Source organism: Mesocricetus auratus, unplaced genomic scaffold (assembly GCF_017639785.1).
Source record: "Mesocricetus auratus isolate SY011 unplaced genomic scaffold, BCM_Maur_2.0 Super-Scaffold_100003, whole genome shotgun sequence".
Classification (NCBI taxonomy): domain Eukaryota; kingdom Metazoa; phylum Chordata; class Mammalia; order Rodentia; family Cricetidae; genus Mesocricetus; species Mesocricetus auratus.
Genome location: NW_024429188.1, coordinates 119,152,585 through 119,166,715, shown reverse-complemented (window position 1 = coordinate 119,166,715; position 14,131 = coordinate 119,152,585). Strand labels below are relative to the sequence as shown.

General features: G+C 42.2%; 1 pseudogene; it reads left to right on the top strand.

The window, feature by feature from the left end:
* Nucleotides 1–308: 308 nt before the first annotated feature.
* On the top strand, nt 309–14,131 carry LOC101830669 (annotated as a pseudogene).

Genomic DNA, 14,131 nt, shown 5'->3' with positions numbered 1-14,131 from the left:
GAGAAACAATTACAAGTGTATGCCAACTATAATACTGAAATTGTAAGTAGCCTCTATGACAGTAAATGTGCTTCATTGTGGAGTAAAGAGATGAATTCTCTGAGCCAAAGAATTACAAGTTCATACAGAAATATCACAGCCCAGCATATGACATTTCTACACTTGGAATGTGTGCTGCCATTCTTATGTCAACTTAACACACATACTAGAGGTATCTAAAAGGAGGAAAATTCAATTGAGGCCTCCATAAGATCTGGTTGTAGCTGTTGCTGTTGTGCTGCTGCCGTCTTCTACCCCAGGACTCCATCATGGAAAAGACAATAGATGAGCCACCCCACCCCCATATCAGCTATTTTGCTAGAACATTGCAGTTTCTCTCAGGTGGTGTTTAACAGTGTGGAGAAGTTCTATGTTCCTGGAGGAGATGTCATATGCTATTACACCTTCACCCAACAGTTCGTCCTGGAGAAGATGTCATATGCTGTTATGCTTTCACCCAACAGTTCGTAATCCTCTCAAGCACTGGATTGGCATCTTTAAGGTGGGGTGGAAGACAACCAGGGGGCATTACACCTTCATGTGGGTTGCATTGCCTAGTGGCATAAACAAGTAATCAGTCAAGCAGGAGGAAGTTCAATTCAAACCATACTATCTGCCCAAGGATGATGGGCATTACCAGTTCTACTATGGGGATTAAGATGGTGTGGTCCAGGGAGCAAGTATCACTTTCCAGTTCCGTCCAGAAATTGAGGAGGACATAGTGGTTGTTACCACTAAGGGAAAAGTGGAAGAGATTGAGAAACACAATGAGGTTTTCTCTGGGAAAACCAGGAACTGAAAGACAGCTGCGCCAGTCTGCAGAAGCAGAACTCAGATGCACAAGTCCGAGCTCCAAAGGAAACAGGAGGCACTGCAGGCACTGCAGAACATCAATAAGAAGTTAGGACAGAGAATGCGAGAGCAGAAGGCCTGTTGGGAGACTGAGCTGCTCCATCTGAAAGAATACAACCAGAAGGTATCCTTTGAAAATGAGAAGATGGGGATCAGAGTCAAACAGCTTCAGGCCCAGCTGTCAACTCAAGAGAAAGAAATGGAGGAGCTTGTTCTAAGACACCAAGACAAGACAGAGTAGCTACAACGTCTCAAAAATGAAAATAGCCAGTTTGTCCTCAATTTAACTTAACAGAAGGAGCAGTAGATGAAGCTTGAGCAGACAGTGGAAAACATGAAGCAGAAAGAAACTATGGCAATGAACAAACAAGAGGAGCTAAAGGATGAGAACTTTGCCCTGTTAGGAACACTAAGTGACAACAAGATTTTATCTGATATTCTGAAAAAAGAGAAGGAGAAACTGAAAAGAGAAAACAGTATCCTGAAGAAAGAACAACAGACTGATGAACTACATAGGCCTCCAAGGTGACTCTGCCAGATCAAATGCAATCTTCAGATCAAGGGGCTGGTAGGCAAAACCCAGGCCTTGTGCATGGAAACCCATATTCTGGTATCCAAGAAAGTTCTCCTCCTCCCATTCTGCTTGTACCATCCTTGCCAATAAAGTCCGTGAGCAGACCTCGAAGAAGCAGCAAATGCAGATCAGTTGTTTGAATTGTCCAGTCTGTGGCAAAGACTTTCCATTGAGAGAGGAGCAGATCTTTAAAGACCATGTGTTCTGCCACTCTGTCCCAGCCCATGCATCTATGCTGCATCCGATTTCACAGTGTAGAACAGTTTCTGCTGTGAACTATATGAGCAGAGATGGCTTCAGTGCAGAATTCTACCAGAAATTCAAAGAAGAGTTAACTCCAATACTCCTCAAAGTATTCCACACAATAGAAGCAGGAGGCTCACTGCCAAACTCTTTTTACGAGGCTACAATTACCTTGATACCCAAGCCACACAAAGACACAACTAAGAAAGAGAACTATAGACCAATTTCCCTCATGAACATCGACACAAAAATACTCAATAAAATACTAGCAAACCGGATTCAGGAACACATCAGAAAAATCATCCACCATGATCAAGTAGGCTTCATCCCAGGAATGCAGGGATGGTTCAACATTAGAAAATGTATCAATGTAATCCACCATATAAACAAACTGCGAAAGAAAAACCACATGATCATCTCACTAGATGCTGAAAAAGCCTTTGACAAAATCCAGCACCCCTTCATGATAAAGGTCCTAGAGAGATCAGGGATAACAGGAACATACATGAATATAATAAAAGCAATATACAGTAAACCAACAGCTAGCATCAAACTAAATGGAGAGAAACTCAACGCAATTCCTCTAAAATCAGGAACAAGACAAGGCCATCTACTCTCTCCATATCTCTTCAATATTGTACTTGAAGTCCTAGCTACAGCAATATAGAGTCAGTGAGAAGTCCTGGGCTACCTATGAGGTCCTGAGCAGTGGATCAGTGTTTATCCCTCGAATACTAATAGACATCGTGTGTCCATAACACAAAGAGGGTTGCTCTCTCAGTCTGGACTCTTAGGGGAGTTCCTGGACCCTACCCTGAGTGAAATAACAGACTCTAGATATCCCCTATGTGGAAGGAATTGGCAATAGGGTGGGATGATGGGGGGGATGGTGGGGAGTGCGGGAGGAGGGGAGGGAGAGGGAACTGGGATTGACATGTAAAACAAGCTATTTAAAATTAAAATAAAAAATGATAAAAAAAAGGCTATTGGTGAAAGTGACAGACGATCCCAGCATTTTAGAGATGACAGTACCATGGGATGACCACCAAGAACAGCAGCAGCAGTTCAGGGGACCCTGCCTGAGCTTAGAAGATGAGCTGTGTATGCTGAAAAGGGCAGAGCTGGAGAAGTGACCCAAGCCCTTTGGAGGAGCCCAGAAAACTATTAATGGATTCGAGATAACTGGACATTGAGTTATTTATTCTGTTGGAGTTGGTTTTGCTTGGTTTAGATTGTGGCTATGCCCTGGTTCTTCCCTCTTGAGGAAAATATTTAATTTAACTTTGAATTGTACAGGAGCCCACAGCTGAAAGACTTTGAACTTTTAAAAGAGATTTTTGAATTTTAGAATGATTGCATATTTTAAAGAGACTGATATTTTAATGTATTTGAATTTATATAATGACTGGGAATTTGTTTCTTTTTTATTTTAATTTTAAATAGCTTGTTTTACATGTCAATCCCAGTTTCCTCTCCCTCCCCTCCTCCCACACCCTCCCATCCCCCCATCCTCCCACCCTATTGCCATTTCCTTCCACATAGGGGATATCTAGAGATTGTCATTTCACTCAGGGCAGGGTCCAGGCATTCCCCCAATATCCCAGGCTGAGAGAGCAACCCTCTTTGTGTTATGGACACACGATGTCTGTTTGTATTCCAGGGATAGACACTGATCCACTGCTCAGGGCCCCATAGGTTGCCCAGGCCTCCTCACTGACTCTCACATTCAGGGGGTCTGGATAGGTCCCATGCTGGCCTCCCAGCTGTCGGTCTGGGGTCCAAGAGCTCTCCCCTGTTCAGATCAGCTGTCTCTGCTGGTTTTGCCAGCCCATTCTTTGCCAATTTGCTCATCGCTCCTGTCTCCCTCTGTTACTGGGTTCCTTGGGTTCAGTTAAGTGTTTAACTGTGGGTGTTTCCCTCTGCTTCCATCAGTCACTGAATGAAGGCTCCAGGATGGTTATAGATACCAAGTTCATTATCAGAAATGGGCATTCAAGGTGGTCTCTCCACTATTGCTTAGCTTGCCAATTGGTGTCATCCCTTTAGATCACTAGAGGTCACACTGGTGCCTGATATGTCCTCTAACCTATGATTCCCTCTTCTGCCTATTGTACCCCCCCCTCAGCCTTCCTGTTCCTCCATGACCTACTGTATCTTCCTCTTCTCCTGCTCTCTTCTTCCCAGGTCCCACTGCCCCGACCCCTCACCTTGTTCCCCATCTGTACAGAGGATCTTGCCAAATTCCTCTTCTCTTGGGTACTATGCATATCTCTTAGGTTCTTTCCTGTTTCCCAGACTCTCTGTCAGTGGAAGTACAGATTGGCACTATACTGATCCATGTCTAAAATCCATATATGAGTGAGTACATACCATGTTTGTCTTTTTGTGACTGGGTTACCTCACTCAGGATGGTTTCTTCCAGTGCTATCCATTTGCCTGCGAATTTCAAGATTCCATTTTTTTTCTGCTGAGTAGTACTCCATTGTGTAAATGTACCACATTTTCTCTATCCACTCTTCAGTTGAGGGGCATCTAGGTTGCTTCCAGGTTCTGGCTATTACAAATAATGCTGCTATGAACATAGTGGAGCAGATGCCCTTGTTGTATGAACTTGCCTCATTTGGATATATGCCTAAGAGTGGAATTGCTGGGTCTTGTGGTAGATTAATTCCCATTTTCCTGAGGAATCTCCATACTGATTTCCAAAGAGGCTGTATGAGTTGGCACTCCCACCAGCACTGGAGGAGTGTTCCCCTCTCTCCACATCCTCTCCAGCATAAACTGTCTTCGGTGTTTTTGATTTTAGCCATTTTGACAGGAGTAAGATGGTATCTCAGAGTTGTTTTGATTTGCATTTCCCTGATGGCTAAGGATGTTGAGCACTTTCTTAAGTGTCTCTTAGCCATTTTAGCCTCCTCTATTGAGAATTCTCTATTTAGTTCTGTAACCTACCTTTTAATTGGATCCTTTGGTGTTTTGGAGACTTGCTTCTTGAGTTCTTTGTAAATTTTGGAGATTAGCCCTGTGTCAGATGTGGGGCTAGTGAATATCTTTTCCCATTCTGTGGACTGCCTTTTTGTCTTTTTGACTGTTTCCTTTCCTTACAGAAGCTTTTTAGTTTCAGGAGGTCCCATTTGTTAATTGTCAATCTCAGTGTCTGTGCCACTGGTGTTATGTTCAGGAAGTGGTCCCTGTACCAACTCGTTGAAGAGTACCTCCCACTTTCTCTTCTAAAAGTTTCAGTGTGGCTGGATTTATGTTGAGATCTTTGATCCATTTGGACTTAAGTTTTGTACAAGGCGATAAACATGGATCTATCTGCAGTCTTCTGCACACCAGTACCCAGTTACGCCAGCACCATTTGTTGAAGATGCTTTCTTCCTTCCATTGTATACTTTTAGATTCTTTGTCAAAAATCAATTGTTCATAGGTGTGTGGGTTAACATCAGGGTTTTTCAATTGGGTTCCTTTGGTCTACCTGCCTATTTTTGTACCAATACCAAGCTGTTTTCAGGATTATAGCTCTATAATAGAGCTTGAAGTCAGGGATGGTGATACCTCCTGAAGTTCCTTTATTATATAAGGTTGTTTTGGCTATCCTGGGCCTTTTGTTTTTCCATATAAGGTTGATTATTGTTCTTTCCAGGTCTGTGAAGAATTGTGCCGGAATTTTGATAGGGATTGCATTGAATCTGTAGACTGCCTTTGGCAAGATTGCCATTTTTATTATGTTGATCCTACCAATCCAAAAGAATGGGAGATCTTTCCATTTTATGGTATCCTCTTTGATTTCTTTCTTTAAAGACTCAAATTTCTTGATATACAGGTCTTTCACTTCCTTGGTTAACTTTATCCCCAGATATTTGATGCTGTTTATGGCTATTGTAAATGGTGATGTTTCTCTGATTTCTTTCTCAGTCACTTCATCATCTGTATATAATAGGGCCACTGATTTTTTTGAGTTTACCTTGTATCCTGCCACTTTGCTGAAGGTGTTTATCAGCTCTACGAGTTCCCTTGCGGAGTTTTTCGGGTCACTTATGTAAACTATCATATCATCTGTAAATAGTGAAAGCTTGACTTCTTCTTTTTCTATTTGTATCCCCTTGATCTCCTTTTTGTTGTCTTATTGCTGTAGCTAGAACTTCAAGTACAATATTGAAGAGATATGGAGAGAGTGGACAGCATTTTCTTGTTTCTGATTTTAGAAGAATTACGTTGAGTTTCTCTCCATTTAGTTTGATGTTAGCTGTTGGTTTACTGTATATTGCTTTTATTATATTCATGTATGTTCCTGTTATCCCTGATCTCTCTAGGACCTTTATCATGAAGGGGTGCTGGATTTTGTCAAAGGCTTTTTCAGCATCTAGTGAGATGATCATGTGGTTTTTCTTTCGCAGTTTGTTTATATGGTGGATTACATTGATACATTTTCTAATGTTAAACCATCCCTGCATTCCTGGGATGAAGCCTACTTCTTTATCTGGTCCAGCCTATTTGGTGTTCTGTAAGATTCTTGTATTTTCATAGGCATATCCTTTTTTAGGTTGGGGAAGTTTTCTTCTATGATTTTGTTGAATATGTTTTCTGTACCTTTGAGCTGTATTTCTTTGCCTTCTTCTTTACCTATTATTCTCAGGTTTGGCTGTTCCAGGTCCCAAACTCCGGCCATCCAAACTTCAGGTGAACTTGGGTCTCCGTGGGGACACTCCCCATCCCCTGCCCAACACCCATCCTCTCAATCTTCCTGGGCCACTCCTGGCATCCAGATGACCCGCCCACACAGGAAAGACATCAGCCCTTCCAGGTCCCAAACTCCGGAGATCCCAACTTCAGGCGAACTTGGGACTGTGGGAATTTTAAAGTTATTTATGTTTTTAATGTGAGACCTTGGGGATGAATAAGAAAGGAGAGGTTATGACTTAATAGTGATGTGTTTGTTTATCAAGTTGACAAGAGATCAGTTGTGTTGGTTGGTCTTATATCAACTTGACATATAAACTAGAGGTATCTGAAAGGAGAGAATACCTCCATAATATCTGACTATAAGGCATTTTCTCTCTTAGTGATTGATGTGGGTGGGACCAGCTCATTGTGTGTGGTGTCATACCTGGATAGGTGGTCCTGGCTTCTATAAGAAAACAGGCTTAGCAAGCCAAGGGAAGCAAACCAGTAAGCAGCACCCTCCATGGCCTCTGCATCAATCAGCTCTGGCCTCCAGGATCCTGCCCTGCTTGAGTTCCTGTCCTGATTTCCTTTGGTGATGAACAGTGATACGGAAGTGTAAATTAAATGAACTCTTACATGTTGTAATGCTTAATGCTCAGCTCTAAATATGTACTTCAAGTATCTATGTTTAGCTTCTTATTAATCTGTGAAATATTGTGAGCTCTGCTTCCTTTTAGCAAGAAGCTGTATGTGTTCTTCAATTATTCTCACACTATTTAACATTGCAGCCATAATTTCCCCTCTTTCCTCTGCTCCCAGTCCTTCCCTCCACACCCTCTGTTCCCACCACCCAATCCACTCCTTCTCTGCTTCTGTTTAGGAAAGGGCAGGTCTCCCATGAGTATCAACAAAACATGACATATCAAGGTGTAGTAAGACTAAGCACCTTCCTGTGTATTAAAGCTGGGAAAGGCAAGTCAATATTAGGGGTAGTGTCCCAAAAACCTGTAAAATAGTTGGAGAGAACCCTTGCCCCCACTGTTAGGAGTCCCACAAAAGGACCAAGCTACACACTGTAACGTATATGCAGAGAGCCTAGCTCAGTCCCATGCAGGCTCCTTAATTGTTAATTCGCTCTGTGAGTCACTGTGAACCAAGGTTAATTGATTCTGTGAATTTTCTTGTGGTGTCCTTGACTCCTCTGGCTCCTACAATCCTTCCTCCTCCTCTTCCAAAAGATTCCAGAACGCTGCCTAATGTTTTACTGTGATCTGCATCTATTTCCATCAGTGGGTGAATGACAGCTCTCTGATTACAATTGAACTAGGCACTAATCTGGTCACAGGAGATGGTCAGTTCAGGTTATTGCTAGGAGTCTAAGCTGGGGTCGTATTTATAGATTCCTGGAATCTCTTACTGAACCTTGGACTCACAAACACACTTTTTAAAAATTGGGTAATATGAAAGTAGCAAATACCTTTATCATCTGTTTAGGGATTTTCCACAAAAGTCACTTAAAAGAGACTGCTGCTTTATGTTCATCACAGTAGCTGCTCTTTAAACAACAAGTGTCCCAGCCACTCAGGCTGTAGCCTGGAGGGAATTCTTTTCCCCCAGACAATGGCTCTGTTGCTGCCCTTAAAGGTAGCTTTAACTAAATCTCTATTGATTTAATAAAAGGCTAGGTGAAAACCCTGCAAGTTCAGAGAGTTAGAATAGCAATTGGCATTCCCAAAAGCCTTCACTTTCCACACCACCCCAAATGCTGCTTCCTCTAACCCACCTCTCTTAACTTAGGTTAATTTTATCTAAATAATGCAAATACAATACATCTTCACACACTTAAACAAATATAACACATATTTTCCCACTTTATATTCCACAAGAGACTTGTCAACAGTCAATTTTTTCCTTTTTTGTTGAAAATGGATTCTTCTCTCATACAATACACCCCAACCACAGTTTCCCCTCCCTCCACTCTTCCTACCTATCCCCTACCTTCCTTCTCCCCCAGAACCACTCCCCCATCCATTTCCTCATCAGAAAAGAGCAGGCCTTCAAGAGATGACAGCCAGATATGACAAAACAAGATACAATTAGACAAAGCAAAAGCCTTCATATTGGGGATTGACAAGGCAATCCAATAGGAGGAAAAGAGTGTTTTGAGATATTTTAATGGCATTCTGATACACCCAAGACTGACAACAAAGCCTGTTTTTAATCAGAAGGTGAAAAAATTAAACATGGAAGTTTGGAGGACTGAGGACAGATGCACAGACCGGAAGTAGTAGGGTAGGGCTTAGCAAGGGTCTCTCACTTTTCTTGATTGGAAGAGAGAGATAGGAGGTCATTGGTCACTTCTCTGATCATTTAGGTACTAGCCCCATATCTGACTGTGAGTTTTATTGATAAAAAACAGGTCATGGGGGAACAGGAAGGTTGAGTGGTAGGGGGTAGAATAGGCAGAAGAGGGAATCATAGGTTAGAAGACAGATCAGGCACCAGTGTGACCTCTAGTGATCTAAAGGGATGACACTAATTGGCAAGCTAAGCAATAGTGGAGAGACCACCTTGAATGCCAATTCCTGATAATGAACTTGATGTCTATAACCATCCTGGAGCCTTCATCCAGTGACTGATGGAAGCAGAGGCAAACACACAATTAATCACTGAACTGAACCCAAGGAACCCAGTGACAGAGATAGAGAGGAGCGATGAGCAAATTGGCAAAGAATGGGCTGGCAAAACCAGCAGAGACAGCTGATCTGAACAGGGGAGAGCTCTTGGACTCCAGACTGACAGCTGGGAGGCCAGCATGGGACTGATCCAGACCCCCCAAATGTGAGTGTCAGGGAGGAGGCCTGGGCAATCTATGGGGCCCTGAGCAGTGGATCAGTGTTTATCCCTGGAATACAAACAGACATCATGTGTCCATAACACAAAGAGGGATGCTCTCTCAGTCTGGACTCTTAGGGGAGTTCCTGGACCCTACCCTGAGTGAAATGACAGACTCTAGACATCCCCTATGTGGAAGGAATTGGCAATAGGGTGGGAGGCTGGGGGGGATGGTGGAGAGGTACGGGAGGAGGGGAGGGAGAGGGAACTGGGATTGACATGTAAAACAAGCTATTTAAAATCAAAATTATAATAAAAAGATGAAAAAAGAATAATTATATAAGCATATCATCTGGCACACCACACAGGGCGCCATTTGTAGTTGGACTTTTTCTGTTCCACCAGCCAGCTCCCAAATAACCACACAGAGACTTCTTATTAATTATGAAAGCTAGGCTGTTAACTTAGGCTTGTTTCTAACTAGTTATTATAGCATATATTAACCCATATTTTCATTAATCTACACTCTGCCACATGACTCTTACCTCTATCCCATTTTGTGTGTCTGACTTGTTCTGCATCTGGCTGACTTCCCTGTCTCCACCTTCTTCCCTGCCTCCTTTCTGCCCTGAAAATCCTGCCTAGCCACTGGACATTCAGGTTTTTATTAAACAAATCTGAGTGACAGAAATTTACAGTGTAAAAAAAAGATTATTCCACAACAAAAGTGTCTCAAGAATCAGAGACACCCCCACCTCCACTGTTAGGATTCTCACGAAACACCAAGCTAACAGCTATAACATGTACTCAGAGGACCTGATGCAGACTCATGCAGGCCATGTGTTTGCCATTTCAGTCTCTGTAAGCCAAGATGAGCCCTACTTTAGTTGATTCAGTAGACCATGTTCTCCAGGTATCCTCCATCCCCTCTGACTCCTACAGTCTTTCCTCTCCTGTCTCATAGGGTTCCCTGATCTCCATGGGGAGGGACCCAGTGGAGACCTCCTACTTAGACTCATAATGTCTGGCTGTGAGTCTCTGCATCCCCTCCAATCTGCTGCCAAAGGAAGCCTCTCTGATGACAAATCATTCTAATGACTTTTTTGCCAGTCATGTTGGTTGGACCCTAGGTCTCTGAGATGTACAGTCTCCAGTTCCTGGCCATCCTGTAAGTGTTGGGCATGGGCTCTCTCTCAAAAAATGAGTCTCAAGTTAAGACAAACATTGGTTGGCCACTCTGACAAATTCTGCACCACCATTGCCCCAGTGCATGTTTCAGGCAGGACAGATTGTACGTGGAGGATTTTATGGCTGGGTTGATGTCCAGATTTCTCTTTTTGTAGCCTGCCGAGTACCTTCCTGAACCAAGGAGACTCAAACCTAGGGGTGAAGGCACCAAGCCTGCACCAGTTAGACCTCTCTATGTTCTTTGAGCTGAGTGGAAGTTTTCCTCAGAAATGGGGCCCCACTATCTGTTTTCAGAGGATGATGAGATTCTGTCCCAGCATCAGTCTGAGCAATATAGGGATCTCTACAGGACTTTCATGGCCAACAACTCAACCAAGTGTAACCCAGTTCCACCACTGGAAGACTTGCCTTGTAGAGTGTTGTCTTCCCACCAGCCTTGTTTCAGAGCCACATCAGTCCCAAATGAACACACAGGAGGCTATATTAATTACTAAGCTGTTGGCTGTTTGCTTGGTTTCTTACTGGCTAGCTCTGACTTAAGTATTTAACCCATAATTGTTAATCTAGGTATTTCTCTTACTGGAGAAAAGGGTCTGAACCTCTTATTTCTCTGGTGGCTACATTGTCTCTGACTGTGCCTCTCTTTCCTCCTTGACTCTTAGTTCTACCTATCTTGATTCCCTATTGGCCAACAGTGCTTTATTCAACAACCAATAAGAGACAGATTTACAGAATGACATTTTCCATCATTGCCTGGCTACAAAAGATGGACAGTTCAGACTCTGTATCCTCCATTATTGGGTGTTCTCACTAGGGTCTCTGCATAGATTCCAGGAGGTTTCCACTGCACTAGGTTTCCATACCACTTTCTAATACCCCCCATTCCAACTGTCTCTCACTATATTCTCTGCCTCCATTCCCCCTCAACTGATCCCTCCTATTCCCATACCCACCCACCCCATCCACCTGCAGAATCTATTTATTCTCTTTCCCTTCACACAGAGCTGGTGTATTCATTGGCAAAAGCTTATTATTTATTTTTTTATCTCAAAATATCTCTAGCCACCACTGCCCAATATATCTCATAGTAGCTTCTACAATAAGACCATACTAAAATTGTTAGAATTTGCACTGTTAATAAAAGTCTAGTCTGTTTAGTTGTTCCAAATATGAATTCTTTCCTAACTATATATTTCCTTGGAAGACAGTAAAGTTCAAAATCAATGCTATTTGCAAGTTTAAGTTTAATGACATTATTTTTAAAACATTCACAATATATCTATTGATCTATTAGATAAAATTGAAAGAGACTGAAGTCCTGATTCACTCTCTCCAACCTCTTATCAGCACCAGATAAATGTTCTAGATGGTTTGTGGAGCCAAATTTTGGAACCTAAGCCACTATCCATGTTCATTTAGTGATGATGGGGGATGTCCTTCTGTACATATGTTTCTCTTATTGGTTGATGAATAAAACACTGTTTGGCCGATAGCTACTAGAGGCTGGAAGTTAAGTGAGGCTAGGAGATGAAGAGAATTCTGGGAAAGGTAGACAGAGAAGTGCCAGAAAGTGATGCTATGGATGACCTGGGAGGATAGGACATTATAGGTGTTCTGTAGTAAGATAAGGGCATATAAAAGTCATAGACTAGTAGTTACAGGTTAATAATTAAGACAGAGCTAGCCAATATGAAGCCCTAGACATCAGCCAACAGTTTAATAATTAATATAGCATCCATATGTTTATTTGGGACAGGACAACAAATCTCCAGCAACACAGTGATTCATGAAGTTTTTATTGTTTTTCATTGTTTATGACAACTATTCTACATCCACAGTTACCTCCATTCAGTTCTTTGGGATGATTAACTCAGCCTTTACCAACCAAACAACAGAATCTTCTGACTCACTCATCCTGTGAATGACCTCGCTGATAGCATAGTTTCTAAACTATTTAACCTATCTGTAACCTTGTTAAATTTAAGCCACATTCATTTGGATTGATCCATGGTACCAATGACATGATTGTGTATGGAACATTTCAATGGAACATATGGTCTACATAGTCACCTGTGTCATTCTGTATGTCCAAGCCATGCCTTCTCCCTCCAAATCCAGTGCAAGAGTAGAAAGCTCATGATAAATTTTATCTTCTAAGTCACTGGGACTCAGTCTCACTGTTTCAGAACATATAGCAATTTGCACAGGTTGCAGTATCTTAGGTCTCATTTGAAGTGTCTTACTTTCAAAGTGTTGGTAAGTTTATACTTGAAACCTTTTACTTTCCACTCCCTCTTTCAAGCCCAATTCCAATTATTGGTGCAAAAGCTGCTTGCTACAAGAGTCCTCCAGTCCTTGTGAACTTCCAGGCCATGCCTTTCCTGTGGTTTTAAACTGCTTGCTGGCTTGGCTTATGCGTGTATCCAACCCCACAGGCCACATGTGTTTCAGAATTGCTATTGTATGTGATACCACATTTGTAGATGACAACATCATATCTCAAGGTTAAATAGTGGACATTCCTAGAAGCAGATCCATGATGCTGTTACTGTCCCACATGAGTTCTATGTGCAAGGAAAATGTCACAGCTTTTCTCAAAGCATGTTCCATCAGTACTTAAAATAATAGTTTTGTTGGCCTTTGTTTCCATTAAAGACAGAGTAGTTTTAGTTTTAGAAACTGTAGCCAAGAGTGGAGACAAAAAGGCAGGAAGAAGAATGAAAAAATAAAAGACTCAAAAAGGTGCTATTTCCTTGGAATAGTGGGAGCCTTTCCGGGAATGCAGGTGGAGATAAAAACTACTGGAATGGTTCTAAGCTCATAGAGGGATGTTTGAGGTTCGTGTTTCTAGTTTTATGATGTATGAAGGGAGGCCTTCTCCCTGATGCTGTCTAGAACACAGCACTGCTGTTCCCCCTAGCCCCAAGAGGTTAGACAGTTCTGTTATACTGTTGTCAGGGTTCTATAATTATTATTAGCTATGCTCTGTAATGATGGATGCCATTCTGGCAACTGAGAATATAGATTAAAAATGGAAGCCTTGAGAGCTCTTTGACATTCCTATCCGTTATAGAGAGCCATGAAACTCAGCAGAGTAGAAGGAAATACTTATCAGGATATCAATCTCAGAATTAATTGTCACTTATGGCCTGAGCCAAATTTTATGGGGTTTTTTTTGCCTTCCTTTCAAATCAGCCTCATTCACACTATGGCAATTGCATAACAGGGACTGAAGTTTCAGCAGATTTGACACAAACAACATTGCTAAGATCTATAGTATATCTGAGGTTTGTAAATGAAACAATAGTCATTGAGGTTTGGGCATGGGCTCAGCTAGCTGTGTGACCTGGGGAAAACAGTCCCCTTGGTGAGTGCATCCCAGAACGGCCTACTTTCTGACCTCTCCTAGGACTTTCTGAGTTCTGCCTTCATTGCTGCTTAAAACAAGTTACAAACCATGGCAACTATTATAAAGACATGCTCTTCCTAAGATGATATACTCTTCTTAGAGGCATCAGCAGTATTTCCAAGACTGATCTCCACGTTCCAGACTAACAGTCTAGAAAGTCACTGTCTGAGATCTGGGAATATGTACTTCTAAGAGCCATATTTTTGCTCTCATGCACTCTGAATATGGCTTCTTTGTTCTTTTCAGGTTCCATGAAAGAAGATGGGAACAGGAAGACACCTGACAAGGCAGCTCCCCAGGTTTCCCCTCAGGCACAGATCTGA